Raw genomic sequence first — 18,492 nt, 5'->3', positions numbered from 1 at the left:
ATATATTGGAAACCAAAACCAGTAAATTTCAGTATTTGGAAGGGTGCTGGAGTTTCAGCCTGTAGACTGTTTTTAAGAGATAAAAGAGTGAAATGTTAATTGTGAACGAGAGCTTTGAAATTAATAGTAAAATAAACTGTCATCTTTCCTAGGGAGTCCATTTTCAATGTGCCTTTTGACGTTTTTTTTCAAATACAAAAGTTTATTTTTGTTAATTCCCCTATAATTTTTTTTGTTAAATTATTTTGGTGGTTTTACAGGAAAAACATTTAAAGTTTTTAATAGAAATTACAAGTTAGTTGTTTCGTGTTTTGTCACTGTGAACTATTAAATTGGAGTGAGAGATTTTTTTTTAGGGTACTCAACGGTTTGTACATTTGTTAATATAAACATTCTTTCAATTGATTCTGGATGGTGTCTATTCAGAGCTCTTAATTTGTGGTGTAGGGGGGAGCTCTTGAGAGGCCTCCTTATTTTGAGCAAATTCAATTCTAGATTGCTCATCAGTGGCTGTTTAAAATCTTAACTGAGGAGGACACTTTCAATCATTTATGTTTAGAATGATAAGAAATCTGGTTCACAGTTCTGCTTATAATTCATTTTTAATGCTGAGTTAAAGATAAAACAGAATCGTGAATCATACTTAAGAAAATTGCATATCTCTATTTTATAACTGATGTGCCAGGGACTGACTGTTGTTTGAGGTGCTTTACATTTGTCATTTAACTTTTTTTGAAGGGGGTTACGGAGGGTAGGAGTTTCTCTTATCTCCCAGGCTGGAGTGCAGTGGCGTGATCTAGGCTCACTGCAACCTCCACCTCCTGGGTTCAAGCGATTCTCCTGTTTCAGCCTCTCCAGTAGCTGGGATTACAGGAGCATGCCACCACACCCTGCTAATTTTTGTATTTTTAATAGAGACGAGTTTTCACTACATTGGCCAGGGTGGTCTCTAACTCCTGACTTCAGGTGATCCGCCTGCTTTGGTCTCCCAAAGTGCTGGGATTACAGGAATGAGCCGCCGGCCTGTGATTTACTTAAGTATACTGGTTGGTTGGTTTTGTTTTGTTTTGATACGGCGTCTCAGTTGGTCACACTGATCAGATTGGAGTGCAGTGGCAAGATCTTGGCTCACTGCAGCCTGCACCTCTCAAGTTCAAGCTATCAAGGTTTTGGTCACCTCAGCCTCCCTAGTAGCTGGGACTACAGGTGCATACAACTGCACTGGGCTAATTTTTTTTGTTTGTATTTTGTTAGAGAGGAGGTTTTGCCATATTGCCTAAGCTGGTCTCGAACTTTGGTTCTCAAATGATCTGCTGACTTTGACGTCCCAAAGTGTTGGGATTAACAGGCCTGAGCCATGGCACCAGGCCTGAGTAGGTACTGTTTTATAGCCCATTTTGTAGTTGAGGAAAAGTAGTCCAGAGATTCATCGAGCCAGTAGGTAAACAGCCCGTATTTAAATTTAGGCAATCTAAGTCGTTGGGTTTAACTGTTATGGTCACTGCCTTTAAACATGAAAGTAAGACTGGTCTAAAAGATGAGAGGCACACAAAATTTTAAAGGATTACAACCAAAAAAAGTATTTAATGGAAAAGGCAAATTTTGGTGTATTTACTGTTTTTCAGATAGATGAGGGGAAAAATCTAGGTGGTGGAGAAATGACATACTACCTCTTAAGTGGCTGTAGTTGCTGTTGTCTGGAATTGAATATGTGGTTCTGCTGTAGAGACCTAATTAATTGCCCAAGTTACTTCTAAATTAGACTCAGTGTTTCCTATTTCCCACTGAAATCTGCCCCAAACAGCCTGCAATCAAACTTGAAAAATAGTTCAGTAAGAGGAACTGAACTTTGTCCACAGGTATATCTTAAGTGAGGTAGATATATTTCTTTTTTGTTTTTTCAATATTTGCAGCTGAGATATATTTCTAATGTTGTGTAAATTGAATTTTCTTTTTTTTTTAGACGGAGTCTTGCTCTGTCACCAGGCTGGAGTGCAGTGGCGCAATCTTGGCTCACTGCAACCTCCTCCTCCTGGGTTCAAGCAACTCTCCTGCCTCAGCCTCCCGAGTAGCTGAGGCTACAGGCTCGTGCTACCATGCCCAGCTGATTTTCGTATTTTTTTTAGTAGAGATGGCGTTTCACCATGTTAGCCAGGATGGTCTCGATATCTTGACCTCCTGATCTGCCCGCCTTGGCCTCCCAAAGTGCTGGGATTACAGGCGTGAGCCACTGGGCCCAGCCGTAAATTGAATTTTTTTTTTTTTTTTAAGCATTTTGGTTATTTTTAAAGAAAAACAGCCTTCTCCAAGGGCAACAAAATGAACTGAAGGTCAGAAGGAAGCTGGGTACAGGCTTCTCGCAAGTTCTTGCTCCAAAACCTGGAAGTGAGGCGAGAGGGCCCTCCCGGAGCTCTGGGGAAGGCCCGCACAGCACAGGGGTTCCTTTGGTTGGGGAGGAAGAGCCACCAGCCCACACATGGTCACTGGATTGGTCTGAGTGGGCTCCAAGGTGACTGTCACGTGCCAGTCTGCTAACATGATCGACATTAACATTCTTGGGGGGCATTAAATTAAGGAATGACACAGGGAGTCAGGAGAGTGGCCTATTCGGTTGGATTCTGAATCACAATCAGGAAATAGTCTTTATGTGGTGCAACCATAATCTCATTTTTCCTGGAGCGAATTCTAAGGAAGGTGAGATCGTTCTGGGGGTCGATTTCATGCATGGTGCTCGGTACCTTCAGGATGAAGCTGTGCATGAGGCTGGCATACTGGGTGGTGGTGGGGTTGTCCATGGTGCTCTTGATGGGAATGCCTTCTGTGTTCACCACGATGATTCCCTGCACTCCCTTCTGGCTCTGAAGTCGCTTCAGTGTCTCCTCCACCTCTGCCATTTCCGACGGATCCGGTAGCCCCGCGTAGCCAACACTCAGCCCAGTCCCGCGCCTTTCTCGTAAATTGAATTTTTATAGGTGACTTTAAACATGCTAGGCAAACATTTAAAAGAGCCTATTATTTTTCTTTACTAAGACAAATAATTAGTCTTTAATTGGTCACTTTATAAGCTGATCATTTTTCAGATAAAATAGCACAATCGTTTTTTTAAGAAACACTGTCTCTATTGAGGTTAATAGGGAAAAAGAAAAACACTGAAGGCTTACTGTGCCAGTTTCAGTGTACTAGGCACTGGGAGTATCTAGATGACCATAAAACATTCCTGCCCCTAAAGAACTTTATGGTTTATCAAGTATAAACGTTATGGTTTATACTTGGAAGATAACAAAAAATCATTCTTAAAGGAGTTGATTTTAACAAACTCATTAAGTCCACCTTCCTTTTCTAAGATAAAACCACTTTGCCTTTTGTTAACCAGACTTCAGGCTAGAGAATCACCAGAGGAACAAAATTTTGGTACCCTTTGCTGAGCAGTAGGTCTGTTTGTGTGGAGTAATTTTTTTCCTCCAGAAAAATCTCACTTAAGTTTAGCTCTATACTTTAAATTGAACTTGCAAACCCTGTTTCTACCTAAGTTTAAAAGTTTGGCATATAAAAAAGTTATTGTCTGAATATTGCTATCCTTAAAGTTTATAAATGCGTAGAAAAGTTGATTTTGGAGCTGCTTAGTTAATTTAAAAGTAGAACTATTCCAGTTTTTGTGTTGTTTGTAAATTCTACTTTTTAATTCGTCTTACCACGTATGGCGGGAAGGGCAATAGGAACCATTTATTGTGGGCTTCATAAACTTAGATGCTATAATAGAGTCAATTATATAATCTCATGATATCTTACAATTTAAAGAAATAGATATTAACCCTTCTACAAGTGAGTATACAGTTTCCAAGAAGTTAAGTAATTTGGGTAACATAGTCAGAGATGGAGGTTTGGGCAGCTTTCTGTGATTCCAAAGCATAGTTTCCACCATAGCATGCAGAGAAATGGCATAGTATGGTAATCAGTGGTTGGCTTTGTAGCCAGACCATTTGGGTTCGAATCTCAGCTTTGCTCCTTATAGCTTTATGACTTTGAGTGAATTAGTTTAATGAGATTATTTGCCTATTTCTTCATCTGTTAAATGGGGATAATAGTAGTACCTTCTCCTAGGGTTGTTGTAATAAATAATATTTGTAGAGTTATTAAAATAATGTCTGATCATAAGAACTTCATTATTATTAGAGAAGTTGTCTTTAATAAACATCATTTTACACACCAGTCTAATGAAATTTAGTGAAATCTGCACAGACGAGTTGCACGCGGAGTGGTGTTTTTCTTTCTTAGATTTTACTTTTCTGTTGACTTTTGTAGTTTATTTGAATCAGTATCTAGGTCCCACAAACTGCAATTGGCTGCCATTTAAAAAACCTTAATTTGCATATTTCTCTTTGTTTTCCCCTTGTACTTTGTTTAAGAAACCAGGTCATTTATCCTGCAGTTTCCCACATTCTAGATTTTCTTGATTCCTTGTAAATTGGTAGTTGGATATAGAGGCTTAGATTGAGATTTGATTTGGAGATAGAAGTGATAAGACTGAATTTGTTAGGTGATTCTGTGTATTTGCGGATTTTTATTTTCTAGTTTGTCCAGAGGTTCTCATCTGTATCATTTTCTTGCAATTTCCCTGTTGAGCAACATAGAGTAAGTAACTTTATGGGTTACTCTCGTTTGAGATGTTATGTAGAGTGTTTGGTTTGCTTTAGTGCCCAATTCAGTATTAACTTTTCCAGGTAGTGTGTTTCCTGCCCTTTTTTCCCCCTACTTGTATATTTATTCTGTTATAAAATTGAGCTAAGTATGATAGCTTTTTAGTGTTGTTATTTCCCGGTTTTGGTTACTAATGAATAGGTGTCTCAGCATATTCAATCTGAAAATTTCTCGCAACTGAATTTTTTTTCCTATTATCTGCCCTCCAACCATTAGGTTATTTTAGTATTCGCACTTAATGCTATACTCATTATAGGCTAGGCACTATTCTTTTTTGTTTTTTCGGGGAACAACATCTGGGCATTATTCTTAACACTTTATATACATTCACTCATATAATTAACAACAATTCAAGAGTCTCCAAATAAGCTAGGTATAATTAAAGAAAAAACTGTATAGTTTTTGAAATGTTACAAATAGTCTGTTTACTTATGGGCATAGGGAATTAGAGAGCCTTTTGGTGCTGCTGAAACTGATAAAAGTAGAGACAGAGTCTTGTTCTGTTGCTCAGACCAGAGTGCAGTGGCATGATCATACCTCACTTCAGCCTTGACCTCCTTCCACCTCAGCTCTGCCCTGGATCCCCACACACCCACTCCCCCCTGCCCCCAGCCCTGCTGGGAATACAAGTGTGTGCCACCATGCTGGGCCAATTATTATTATTATTATTTTTTGTATAGCTAGAGTCTTACTATGTTGTCCAGGCTGGTCTTGAACTCCTGGGCTCAAGCAATATCTCCCACCTTTGCCTCCCAGAATGATGGGATTGCGGGTGTGAGCCACTGTGCCTAAAATTAGTTTTTAGGAAATTCTTTTGGAACAGTGAAGCAGAATAAGGCAAAGTAATTCAAGTTTATTTCTAATGGCAGGACTGGCAGAATTCCTGTGTTGAACATTCTACCAATTGGGCTTTAAAATGATCCTTTGTTGTTTCTTTTGTCTGTTTACCATTTTAACCCCCTTCCAGTACGGCTTTCTTGTGAATCTTAGTGGGAGAGGATGCTGGGAAAGAAGGTTGGGTGCACACATACACATACAATATAGATAAACTTTGTGTGCTGGACCCCTGTCAGCTAGAGCTGGGTTATGTTACCCAACCTGTGCTAGTCAGATGTCCTTCACTTTGAGTGGGGACTTGCATCAGAAGTGAGAGATGTAAAGATGAAGGACTGTTTGGAATTCATGCCAGTGGCTGTTGGTGGTGGCATTGCTAGCTGGAGCAGTTTCCTAAGCAGGCTCTTCCTGTGGCATGACCTTGGCAGGGATTTTGACTGGTGAGCTTCCTTTGGTTTTTGGTGTTTGCCAAGTTAAGGGAAACTCTCATTTGTTCTCTGAATTTTCAGAGTTCTTCTGATAAATTCCTTTTTAAAAGACCTATCAGACAGTTTTTCCGTTTATCTACCCCAATTCTCAAAAGCGATAGTTCTCAACCTTTTTTAATTTTTCTGGGGTAAGGCCTGGACATCAGTGGTTTATTAAAGCTCTCCATGTGATTCTTTCTTTGAATAATCTTTCTATTATTACAGAAGCAGTGTATGTATAATATAGAATATTAGACTACATAGATATGCAAAAATAAAGCCTTGGCATTCCCATCACACAGGAGTTACTACTGTTAACAACTTGGTGCACTTTTTTTCCAGATTGTTGTCTAAGCACATGTATTTAGGTTTCTATTTTTATTTTACTAAATGAGATCAACTTGCTTTTTTTAGTTGGTGATACCCACTTTCCATGTGAGTAAATGTTCATTTCCTCTAATACCCAGGTGCCATTCATATTTCCTTGGCTGATCCAAAAAAAATGTTTATTATAGCTAGCTATCCAAGCTATTATCTGATTTAGGACCTTGTTGCATATGTTTGTTTAATTTCTTTATATCTTTTTAATATAGTATAGTCTTTATTTTTCAGTGACACTGATTTTGAGACTGTGTCACTTACCCTAGAGTGGTTTTGTATGATTGCATCCTTGTGGTATTATTTAGCTTCTTCCTTTTTTAATTCCTGTACTTTAAAGTTCATAGCTGACAGATTGATGGATTCACCATTAAACATTGTTGACTAAAATATAGCATAGCAGTTCCTCATTTTGCATCGTATCACAAAAGACATTGTAATGCTAAAATTGGTTATTAAGGTAGTTCTATATATTAAACAATCTTTCCCCTTAGAGCAAGAAACTAATTTGCTTGGTGTTACCTTGGCGGTGAAGGATTTCCCATTCCCTTGTCAATCATTGGTCTTAACTTTTTTGGGAACAGCTTCATTGAGCTGTAATTTATACAACAAAATACACTTAAAGTGTACAATTTAGTGGTTTTAGTATGTTCAGAGTTGTGCAACCATTGCTACTAATTGTAGAAAGTTTTTATTATCCCAAAACAAACTGTAACCATTAGCAGTCATTCTTCATTCCTCTCCAGCTCTAGACAACTACTAACCTATTTTCTCTCTCTCTGGATTTGCCTATTCTAGTTGTTTCATATAAACAGAATAGAATAGAAAGAATAGAATAGAATAGAATAGAATAGAATAGAATAGAAATCTTTTGTGTCTGGCTTCTTTCATGTAGCACAGTGTTACAAGGTTCATCCCTCTCGTAGGATGTTATCAGTATTTCTTGTGGTTGTGAGTGATTAGGATTAATGGATCCTGGAAGTGTTTTTTGTTTTTAATTTTAGAGTCTTGCTGTCACCCAGGCTGGAGTGCAGTGGTGTGACTTCAGCTCACTACAACCTCTTCCAACCGGGTTCAAGTGATTCTCCTGTCTCAGCCTCCCGAGTAGCTGAGATTATAGACGTGTGCCACCATGCCTGGCTAATTTTTGTATATATAGTAGAGACAGGATTTCACCATGTTGACCAAAGCTCCTGACCTTGTGACCTGCCTGCGTGGTCTCTCTAAGTGCTGGGATTACAGGTGTGAGCCACCACACCCGGCCCAATCATAGAGGTTTTACAACTTCAGTTTGTTTGCCGGTTTCCAAAGTGGTTTTGTAACAGTTGGCACTCTAATCAGCAATATATGAGAATTCTTTGTGCCTCATCTTCATCAACACTTCATAGTGTCATAATTTTTTTTGTCAGTTTGATAGTTGTAAAATGGTCTCTTATGATTTGAGTCAGGTTTTAGAGTATGAATTAGTGAATAATTCAAGATAACGTTTTTTATTGTGCTTTATATGATTTCATAGCACCTCACTTGATTTCTCTCATGCACCTCTTAAGGGTACAGAAATTCCATTGTTGTCATTGAATTTGTAATAGAAATAAGATTTTTTTGTTCATTTATTGTTTATCAGACTCTATAGTAGACGTTACATATCCATATTAATCACCATAGTATTAGGTACTTTCCCTTTTGTTTGTTTTTGCTTTTGTGAGACAGGGTCTTGCACTGTACCACAGGCTGGAGTGCTGTGGCATGATCATCACGGCTCAGTGCAGCCGTCATCTTCCCAGGCTCAAGCAATCCTCCCACTCCAGCCTTCCAAGTAATTGGGACTACAGTGCCACTATGCCTGGCTAAATTTTTTTTTTCTTCTTGAGATGGAGTCTTCCTCTGTTGCCCAGGCTGAAGTGCAGTGGCACAGTCTCAGCTCACTGCAACCTCTGCTTCCCAGGCTCAAGCAATTCTCGTGCCTCAGCCTCTGAAGTAGCTGGGGTTACAGGCATGTGCTACCATGCCTGGCTAATTTTTTTTTTTTTTTTTTTTAGAGATGGGATCTTGCCATGTTGCCCAGGTTTGTCACAAACTCCTTGGCTCAAGCAGCCTGTTCACCCTGGCCTCCCAAAGTGCTGGAGTTACAGGCATGAGCCACTGTGCTTGGCCCCAAGTACGTACTTACTTTTTTTTTTTCTTTGAGACAGAGTCTTGCTTTGTCACCAGGCTGGAGTGCAGTGGTGCGATCTCAGCTCACTGCAACCTCTGCTTCCTGGGTTCAAGCAATGCTCCTGCCTCAGCCTCCCTAGTAGCTGGGACTACAGGCACATGCCATCACACTCAGCTAATTTTTGTATTTTTTTAGTAGAGACGGGGTTTCACCATGTTGGCCAGGATGGTCTCGATCTCTTGACCTCATGATCTGCCTGCCTCAGCCTCCCAAAGTCCTGGAATTAAAGGTGTGAGCCACCACGCCTGGCTGGCCCCAAGTATTTTCTTAATAGACAGAACTGCTGTATGAGGAATAAAATCTTAAAGCGTCTTATACCCCCTTTTGGTTCATGAAAGACTTACTCAAATTTCATATTCTTCAGAAAATCTTAAATAGGAATTTCTCTCTGCTATAGTTAAAATAAGCAGTACTAAGGTAGAAAATGGCTTGGGGCTCTTTTCTGTTGAGAATTAGAAATAAAAGAAGGCACCGATAACCCCTGAGTTCTCCTTATTGAGAACTTAGAAGGGAAGCTTTATGTACAGCTGGAAAATGGATATAGGCTACTATAGGGTTATACAGTCCTTTGAAGGAAGTCTCTTAAACCTGTGTGGTTCATATCATGAGATTTTGGAAAAGAAATATTAGGGCTAGTGAATATTTAAAGATAAACATACCATAGTCTTAGGATCTGTAGTTTAAGGGAATAAGAAATGCTCAAGGAGAGCTCTTAAGAACAGTAAGAAGGCTGGGTGTGCTGGCTCATGCCTATAATCTTAGCACTTTGGGAGGCTGAAGCTGGTGGATTGCTTGAGTTCAGGAGTTTGAGACCAGCCTGGGCAACATGGCCAAGACCTTGTCTCTACAAAAAATACAAAATTTAGCTGGGTGTGGTGATATGTGCCTATAGTCCCAGCTACTTGGGAGGCTGAGGTGGGAGGATTGCTCAAGCCTGGGAGGTCAGCTGAAATGAGCCATGATTGTGCCACTGCACTCCAGCCTGGGCAAAAAAGAGCAGTTAAGGTGAAGGGGATATTAATTGGTGGAATTGTCACATTTCTTTAAAAAATACCATTTATTGGGCACCCAATATATAGACCCTGTCTGTAAAAAGATGGAGATGATCACCTTTACTTTTAATCTCTACCAAGTGTGTCCCATTTGTAAGGGAGATAAATATGTAAACAGGTAAGTGTAATGCATTGTGATGAGTCCATGAAGCAAGAATTTAAGTCACTGACTTAGAGACCTGAAGTCTTCAAAATTGGTGAGATAATGAAGAGTACAGAAAAACAAGAAAAGGGCTACTTGAAAGCATTTAAGGAGAAAGGAAAATAATCTGATGAAAAGTAGAGATGCTCCTTGACTTACATCCCATTGTAATTTGAAAATATTAAGTTGAAAATGTACTTTATATGCCTAACGTACCAAGCATCATCATAGCTTAGCCTAGCCTACCTTATGCGTTTTCAGAACACTGAACACTAGCTTGCTATTGGGCAGAATCATCTGGCAACACATACCCGGTACAGTATCAGTTGTTTACTCTTGTCTGACCCTTGTGACTAACCGGGAGCTATGGCTTCCTGCCACTGCCCAGCATCACATGAAAGTATTGTACTGCATATTGCTAGCCTGGGCAAAGATCACAATTCAAAGTATGGTTTCTACTGAGTTGCTTTCTCACCTCACACCATTGTAAAGTTGAACAATTTTAAATTGAACTATCGTAAGTTAGGGAACCATCTGTAATCACAGGTTAGGATATCTTAATGCAGTGGTTGTCACTCAGTGCTGCTCTCTGACAAAGACCTCAGACCTTTGTGAATATTATCAATGTAAGATTATTAACTTTTTTTTTTTTTTTTAATTTTTTAGCTTGATGTAATCCAGGTTTGAGAACTGCTGGTCTAATGGTGTAATGTCATGGAAATCAGGGGATGTAAGATGGGTTTTGCTAAGGTACATATAAACAGTGTAAGCCATTGAAGTTGGTGATTCACAAGACATTGACTTTTTCTCTTTTTTTTTTTTTTTTTTGACAGTGTTGCTCTGTCACCCAGGCAGGAGTAGAATGGCACAATCTTGCCTCACTGCAAGCTTCGCCTCCTGGGTTCAGGAGATTCTTGTGATTTAGCCTCTGGAGTAGCTGGGATTATAAACTTGAGCCTCTGTGCCCAGCTGTCATTGACTTTTGAGAGTATATTGGTTAGGGTTTTTTGTTGTAGAAAACAAATATTTAAAAGCACGCTTGTGTCTCTTAACTTTTTTTTTTCCATCACCTGTGAAGCCACAGTCAGCTTCATGAGTAATGAGCAAGGTAAGTAAGAACTGGGATCTTAGATTGGTGTTTGGGGAATTGAGTATGAGTCAGTGAGAACAGCGAGAGACTTCAGGGAGTCAAAGTCATGATAGCTTACAGATGTGGGCCCTTACACTGCTGGGAAGCTCTACTGTATCTCTGTAGCTGATTCTCCAGTTTCATGCTTTAATTCTTCTCATAACTCTCAACTCCTCTGCACCAACCCATGCTTTTAGCTGAAGATCTTACTTTCTACTTCGTTGAAAAGATAGAAGCAATCAGGGTAGACCTTCCAGACTCTCATTGCATTAGTAACCATGTATTCTGCTTTTCTACCTGTTTCTGTAAATGAAGTATGCATGAGCCTGTTAAAGACCAGTCTCTATTGGTATGTCAGATTTCACCCCTCTGAACTACTGAAGGATATTATTTCAGCAGTTTCTGTATCAGCTGCATCAAGTTTTCTCTCTCTACTGGGTTATTCCTATCAGTGCAGTAAAAAACTTCTTTTGACCACATATCCCCTTCTAGTCTACATGTTCCTTTTCTCTGTTCTGTAGCAACACTTCTCAAAAGAGTTGTCAGGCCAGGCACGATGGCTCATGCCTGTAGTCCCAGCACTTTGGGAGGCGGAGGTGAGCAGATCACCTGAGGTCTGGAGTTCAAGACCAGCCTTACCAACATGGAGAAACCCAATCTCTACTTAAAATACAAAATTAGCTGGACATGGTGGCCCATGCCTGTAATCCCAGCTACTTGGGAGGCTGAGGCAGGAGAATCATTTGAACCCAGGAGCTGGAGGTTGCAGTGAGATCATGCCATTACACTCCAACCTGGGCAATAAGAGTGAAACGCCATCTCAAAAAAAATAATAATAATAAATAAAAATACAGAAGTATTAGCTGGGCATGGTGGTGGGTACCTGTAATCCTAGCTACTTTGGAGGGTGAGGCATGAGATTCGCTTGAACCCGGGAAGTGGAGGTTGCAGTGAGCCAAGATTGCACCACTACATTTCAGCCTGGGCAACAAGAGTGAGAAGTTCGTCTCAAAAAAAAAAAAAAAAAATAGAACCGTTAGGTTGGGCACAGTGGCTCATGCCTGTAATCCCAGGACTTTGGGAGGCCGAAGCAGGCAGATCACCTGAGGTTGGGAGTTCAAGACCAGCCTGACCAACAGGGAAAAACCCCATCTCTACTAAAAATATAAAATTAGCCAGGCATGGTGGCACACGTCTGTAATCCTAACTACTCTGGAGGCTGAGGTAGGAGAACTGCTTGAACCTGGGAGCCAGAGGTTGCTGAGAGCGTGGCATTGCATTCCAGCCTGGGCAACAAGAGTGAAACTGTCTCAAAAATAAACCTGGTCAACATGGTGAAACCCCGTCTCTAATAAATACAAAAAATTAGCTGGGCATGGTGGCGTGCCTGTAATCCCAGCTACTCAGGAGGCTGAGGCAGGAGAATTGCCTGAACCCAGGAGGTGGAGGTTGCGGTGAGCCTAGATGGCGCCATTGCACTCCAGCCTGGGTAACAAGAGCGAAACTCCGTCTCAAAACAAAAACAATCAAACAAACAAATAAGTTGTCTGCACTTTTAGTCTCAAATTCCTTCCTTCTTGATCTCATTGAAATTAGGTTTTCACCATCTCCCCTATCCAACATCATCACTGACACTTTATGTGAATCTAGTTCTCAGCTTTTTATGCTATTTAGTAACATTTGATAAAGGTCACTCCTATCTTCTTGAAATTATGTTTCTGCTTAGATTCTGGATCCCCACACTTTGATGGTTTTTTTCCTCCATCTCCCCAATATTTAAAGTTATATATCAAGGTTCTATCTCTTTTTACATTCACTTTGTTGATGATCTCATCTAGGTCCATGGATTGAAATAAAATTTGTCTCCAGTCTGTACTTCTACCATGAACTACAGACTCATATCCAGCTATCTATTTAACATCTCCACTTCAATGTTTGATGGACAGCTAAAAGTTAACATGTCTATAAAAAGAGTTTTTCTGTCTCTTAGTATTTGTGGAATCTATAGACAAATTATTAGAATTAGTAAGAGTTTAGCAAGTTGCTGGATATAGTTTATGCTAGCAGTAAACATCCATTTAAAGGAGATAATGCAATGGCTTAAATATATATATAAATAGTATCTAAGGGTAAATCTATTTTTTTTTGAGAGGAGTCTCACAGTCGCCCAGGCTGGAGTGCAGTGGTGTAATCTCGGCTCCTTGCAACCTCTGCCTCCGGGGTTCAAGCAGTTCTCCTGCCTCAGCCTCCCACATAGCTTGGATTTCAGGTGCCTGCCGCCATGCCCAGCTAATTTTTTATATTTTTAGTATAGGTGGGGTTTCACCATGTTGGCCAGGCTAGTCTCAAACTCCTAAACTCATGATCCACTCCCCTCAGCCTCCCAAAGTGCTGAGATTACAGGGGTGAGCCACTGCGCCCAGCCCAAGTAAATCTTTTAAAAAAGATATACAGCATACAGCATCTTCATGGAGAAAAGTTTAGAACTTTATTTGAAGATGTTAAAGAAGACCTAAATAATAAATTAACCATGCTCATGATTTGGACCATTTATTATGAAGATGTCAGTTCTCCCATTTTGATATTTATTGCCATTGCAAGCAATGTCATAACAGGACTTTCTCCCTTAAATTTGAAGTAGTTGTTTTAAAATTTATTTATTTATTGAGACAGAGTCTTGCTCTGTCACCGAGGCCGGGAGTGCAGTGACGCCATCTCTGTTAACTGCAGCTTCCACTTCCTATGTTCACGCAATCCTCCCACCTCAGCCTCCTGCATAGCTGGGTCTACAGGGCCACCACACCCAGCTAATTTTTTGCATTTACTTTGTTGTAGAGATGGGTTTTCGTCATGCTGCTGAGGTTGATTTCAAACTTCTGAGCTCAAGCGATTCTCTCACCTCAGCCTCCCAAAGTGCTGGAATTACAGGCACGTACCACTCACTGTGCCTGGCCTGTTTTAAAATTTATATTATAGAGCTAGAGAGGCTGGGCATGGTGGCTCATCCCTATAATCCCAGCATTTTGGGAGGCCGAGGGAGGTGGGTCACTTGAGGCCAGGAGTATAAGATCAGGCCAACATGGTGAACCCCTGTGTATACTAAAACTACAAAAATTAGCCGGGCATGGTGGCACATGCCTGTAATCCCAGCTACTTGGGAGGGTGAGGCATGAGAGTCACTTGAACCTGGGAGGCAGGGGTTGCAGTGAGCCAAGATCGCACCATTGTACTCCAGTGTAGGTGATGGAGTCAGACTCTGTCTCAAAAAAAAAAAAAAAAAGCCAGAGAGCCAAGAATAGCCAAGGCATTTAATAGGTATATTATGAGGGGTGAGGGCCTTGCTCTGATACATATCAGAATATTGTTGTAAAGGCATAATAGTTAAGACATATGGTAATAGTGTAGAAATGTGTAAATAAGTCAATGGAACAGAAATTTGGCAGCAGACCCATACATATATAGAAACAATTTTTTATAGAGCTGGCTGTATGAATCAGTGGAAAAAGAATACGTCTGGGATAATTTTTTTTTTTTTTGTGGAAAATAATGAAATGGGACCTGGGTTTCAACCATATACAAATCATTTCCAACTGATTGAAGTCCTAAATGTGAAAGACAAAACTTAAAACTAAGAAGTCAATATAGGTAAATTCTTTGGACTTTGGAGAAGAAGAGCTGTCATAAATAAGACATAGAGATGTGAATCATAAAGGAAATGACCAGCAGCTTTGACTGCATCTAAATTAAGAACATATGTTCATCAAAAACATAGAAAATCAAAAGATAACCCATGAAGTGGAAGAAGGTATTTGCAACTCATATAATCAAAGGATTTGTATCTGATTTATTTGTTTTCATTGAATAAGATCAACAACCAAAAGAAGAATGATAGAAAGAATAAGTACTTTATAAAAAGGAAAATACAAAGACCTGATAAATAGATTAAAAGATCACAGTAGAGCAAAGAATAACCCAGTCTGGCCATCTGTAGTTTGGTTGAAGACGTAAAGAAGATGGAATGCTTAAAATGCCCCTGCTGATGATGGAAACTGGTTACACCTTGTTCGGAAGTATTATGACATTACTTTGTGAAGTTGAAGATGTATAGCCCTATGAGTCACCAAACCATTTATTAATGTACTCATTCAGGAAATATTTATTATCTGCTATGTGCCAGATAGTGTTCCATATGCTTGGGATCAGGGGGAGACAGATAAAGAGAGATAGATGACCAGTGCTATAGGAAAATATTACTTACTAAAATGAATTCAGTTTTGGGTCAACTTATGTTTTTATGGATATAAGTTCTCAGGATGTTAGGTAACTGTTTGTTGTATCAGTGCCACTCAGTTCTTTGGATCCTTTTATTTACTAAAAATCACTTCACAATACATCAAAAATTAGTTTTAATGGCCAGGTGCAGTGGCTCACGCCTGTAATCCCAGCATTTTGGGAGGCCTAGGCAGGCAGATCCCAAGGTCAGGAGATCAAGACCATTCTAACTAACACAGTGAAACCCTGTCTCTACTAAAAATACAAAAAAATTAGCCGGGCATAGTGGTGTGCACCTGTAGTCCCAGCTACTCTACTAATTATTTATTGTATATAGTATAGATAGAATGGAAATCTTATTTCGTGGTTGAAGATGTGCTCAAAATTATGCCTTTGAGAAAATTAAAATGTTATATCAACGACAGATGGAGAATGTATTGAAATTAAATGAAATTTTCAATTTCAATTTTTTTAGACAGAGTCTCACTGTTACCTAGACTGGAGTGCAGTGCTACAGTCATAGCACCACTGTAACCTTGAAGTCCTAGGCTCAAGCGATTCTCTCACTTCAGCCTCCCAAGTAGCTGAAACTAGAGGCACCCACCACCATGGCTGGCTAAGTTTTAAATTTTTTGTAGGTACCAGGTCTCCCTATTTTGCCTAGGCTGATGAAGTTTTTCAAGGTTAGGGCATTACATCAGCCATTAACTTACTAGATTCATTTCAGGAACATTTGTTCAGCCTTATATGTAGATGCAGGCATTCTGTTTTGGACTTTTTGTTTTGTTTTTGTTTTCGAGACAGAGTCTTGCTCTGTTGCCCAGGCTGGAGTGTAGTGGTGTGATCTTGGCTTGCTGCAACCTCTGCCACTTAAGCAATGCTTGTGCCTCAGTCTCCCAAGTAGCCAGGATTACAGGTGTGTGCCATCACACCCAGCTAATTTTTGTATTCGTAGTAGAGACGAGGTTTCACCACGTTGGCCAAGCTGGCCTTGAACCCCTGACCTCAAGTGATCCACCTGCCTCAGCCTCCCAGAGTTCTGAGATTACAGGTGTGAGCCACCATGCCTAGCCAGGTGGTGGTTTTGTGTTTTTTGTTTTCTTTTTGAGACAGAGTCTCACTCTGTCACCAAGCTGGAGTGCAGTGGCACGATCTCAGCTCACCACAACCTCTGCCACCATGCCCAGCTAATTTTTGTATTTTTGATAGAGACAGGGTTTCACCATGTTGACCAAGATGCTCTTGATCTTTTGACCTCATGATCCACCCTCCTGAGCCTCCCAAAGTGCTGGGATTACAGACATGAGCCACTGCACCTGGCCCATGTTCTATTAAATATGAGATTTAATTTAGTTAGAAACTTAAAAAAAAATCATAAATATTCCTATAGTATTTTAAATACTATAAATGTATTCATTTTTATTTCAATGCAAATCTTTTGTTCACTGTCATTCATCAACCATTTCTCTGCAAACTTATTTATGCCTATCGTATACTAGTTAGATTAACTTAATGGGAATATTTGAAATTAAAAGGGCATCAGTTATTAGAGCTGTGGGGGAAAGGTAGTTTTCTATGGGTTGAGGAATAAATGGGGGAGTGAGGAAATAAGGACAATAAGGGTAGACTGTTCTGTATAGATTTTTGTTAAGACTGTAGTATAGGCCAGGTGGGGTGGCTTGCACCTGTAATTCCAGCACATTGGGAGGTTGAGGCATATGGAACATTTGAGGCCAGGAGTTAGAGACCAGCCTGGCCAACATGGCGAAACTCTGTCTCTACTGAAAATACAAAAATAAAGGTGTATATGCCTGTAATGTGAGCTACTCAAGAGGCTGAGGCATAAGAATCGCTTGAACCCAGGAGGTGGAGGTTGCAGTGAGCCCATACTGCACCATTGCATTCCACCCTGGGTGACAGAGTGAGACTGTCTCAAAAAAAAAAAAAACAAACTGGAGAGTAAAGCATATAACGTATATACCTGGAGCAAGATACAGGTTCTAAGAAGGGGGTTTGTTTCCAGTTGGAGAATTGAGTACAGTTTTTTGTTGAGTGGACTATAATTTAATTGAGTGATGCCGCTGGACTCTGGAAAAAAAGAGTGGTTGAAATCAAGAGCACTAGTAGTGTTGTACCTAGGTAAAAGGAGCCTGAAGTAAAGGCAATTGAGATAAGGCCCTTGGCCAGGGAGGTGCTCTCCTAGCACTATAAACTTAATTATAAAATACAAAGTTAGGTCATGTTGTGAAGAACCGAATAGAGTGCCTGACATGTGAGGTGCTCATTAAGTTGGAGGTTTTGAAGATGTAAAGTATTTGACAAATGTTTATGAATGAGTGGTTGGATCAAATATTCAGATACAGGGAATTTGTAGAGAGGGAGCAAAAGTACTTATGTAATCTGAAAAAGAACAGGTGATGTAGGGCATTGTATGTATTTAATATTAACATTGACTACATATATATATATATATATTTTTTTTTTCACATGTAATCTCGCTCTGTTGCCCAGGCTGGCTGGCATGCAATGGTGTGGTCTTGGCTCACTTTCACCTTTGCCACCTGGATTCAAGGCACCCACCACCATGCCTGGCTAATTTTTGTATTTTTAGTAGAGACGGGGTTTCACCATGTTGGCTAAGCCAGTCTGGAACTCCTGACCTCATGATCTGCCTGCCTTGGCCTCCCAAAGTGCTGGGATTACAGGTGTGAGCCACCACGTCTGGCCTATAATTTTTGTAATTATGGGGAAATACACACAAGATTTACCATTGTAATCAATTGAAAAAGTGTGCACTTACATGACATGAGTACATTCTCAGCATTGTACCACTATGTAGTTTAGAACCTTTCATTATCCCAAACTAAATTTTCATATATATTAAGCAGTCATACCCCCCATTCCCTCCTCTTCCCAGTCCCTGGTAATCACTGATGTGTTTTCTAGCTTTGTGGAATTGGATGATTCCACAATATAAGTGAAATACAATTTACAGTTTTTATGTCTGCCTTCTTTCATTTAACCTAATATTTTCATGATTCATCTATGTTGTAGCTTATATCAGTACTTCCTTTCCTTTTTAGGGCTGATTAATAGTCTGTCGTGTAATATACAGTATTTTGTTAATCCATCTGTTGATGGCATTTGAGTTGTTTCTGCTTTGTAGCTATTGTGAATAAGGCTGTTGTGAACATTCATGTACAAGTGTTTGTGTGGACATGTTTTTATTTGTCTTGAATATATACCTAGAAGTAGAATTACTAGATCATATGGTACTTCATTATTTAATCAGTTATCCATAGTAG

General features: G+C 39.8%; 1 protein-coding gene and 1 pseudogene across 6 annotated transcripts in view; one reads left to right on the top strand and one right to left on the bottom strand.

The window, feature by feature from the left end:
• Window positions 1-18,492, top strand: part of GPBP1L1 (GC-rich promoter binding protein 1 like 1) — a 61,486-nt gene that overhangs the window by 3,086 nt on the left and 39,908 nt on the right. The gene's annotated exons all lie outside the window — the stretch shown is intronic.
• LOC118142925 (dynein light chain roadblock-type 1 pseudogene) lies at window positions 2,533-2,931 on the bottom strand (annotated as a pseudogene).

The sequence above is a fragment of the Callithrix jacchus genome, chromosome 7 (assembly GCF_049354715.1).
Source record: "Callithrix jacchus isolate 240 chromosome 7, calJac240_pri, whole genome shotgun sequence".
NCBI lineage: Eukaryota > Metazoa > Chordata > Mammalia > Primates > Cebidae > Callithrix > Callithrix jacchus.
Note: the sequence above shows the minus strand (reverse complement) of the source record. Positions and strands in the feature narration are given on the sequence as shown.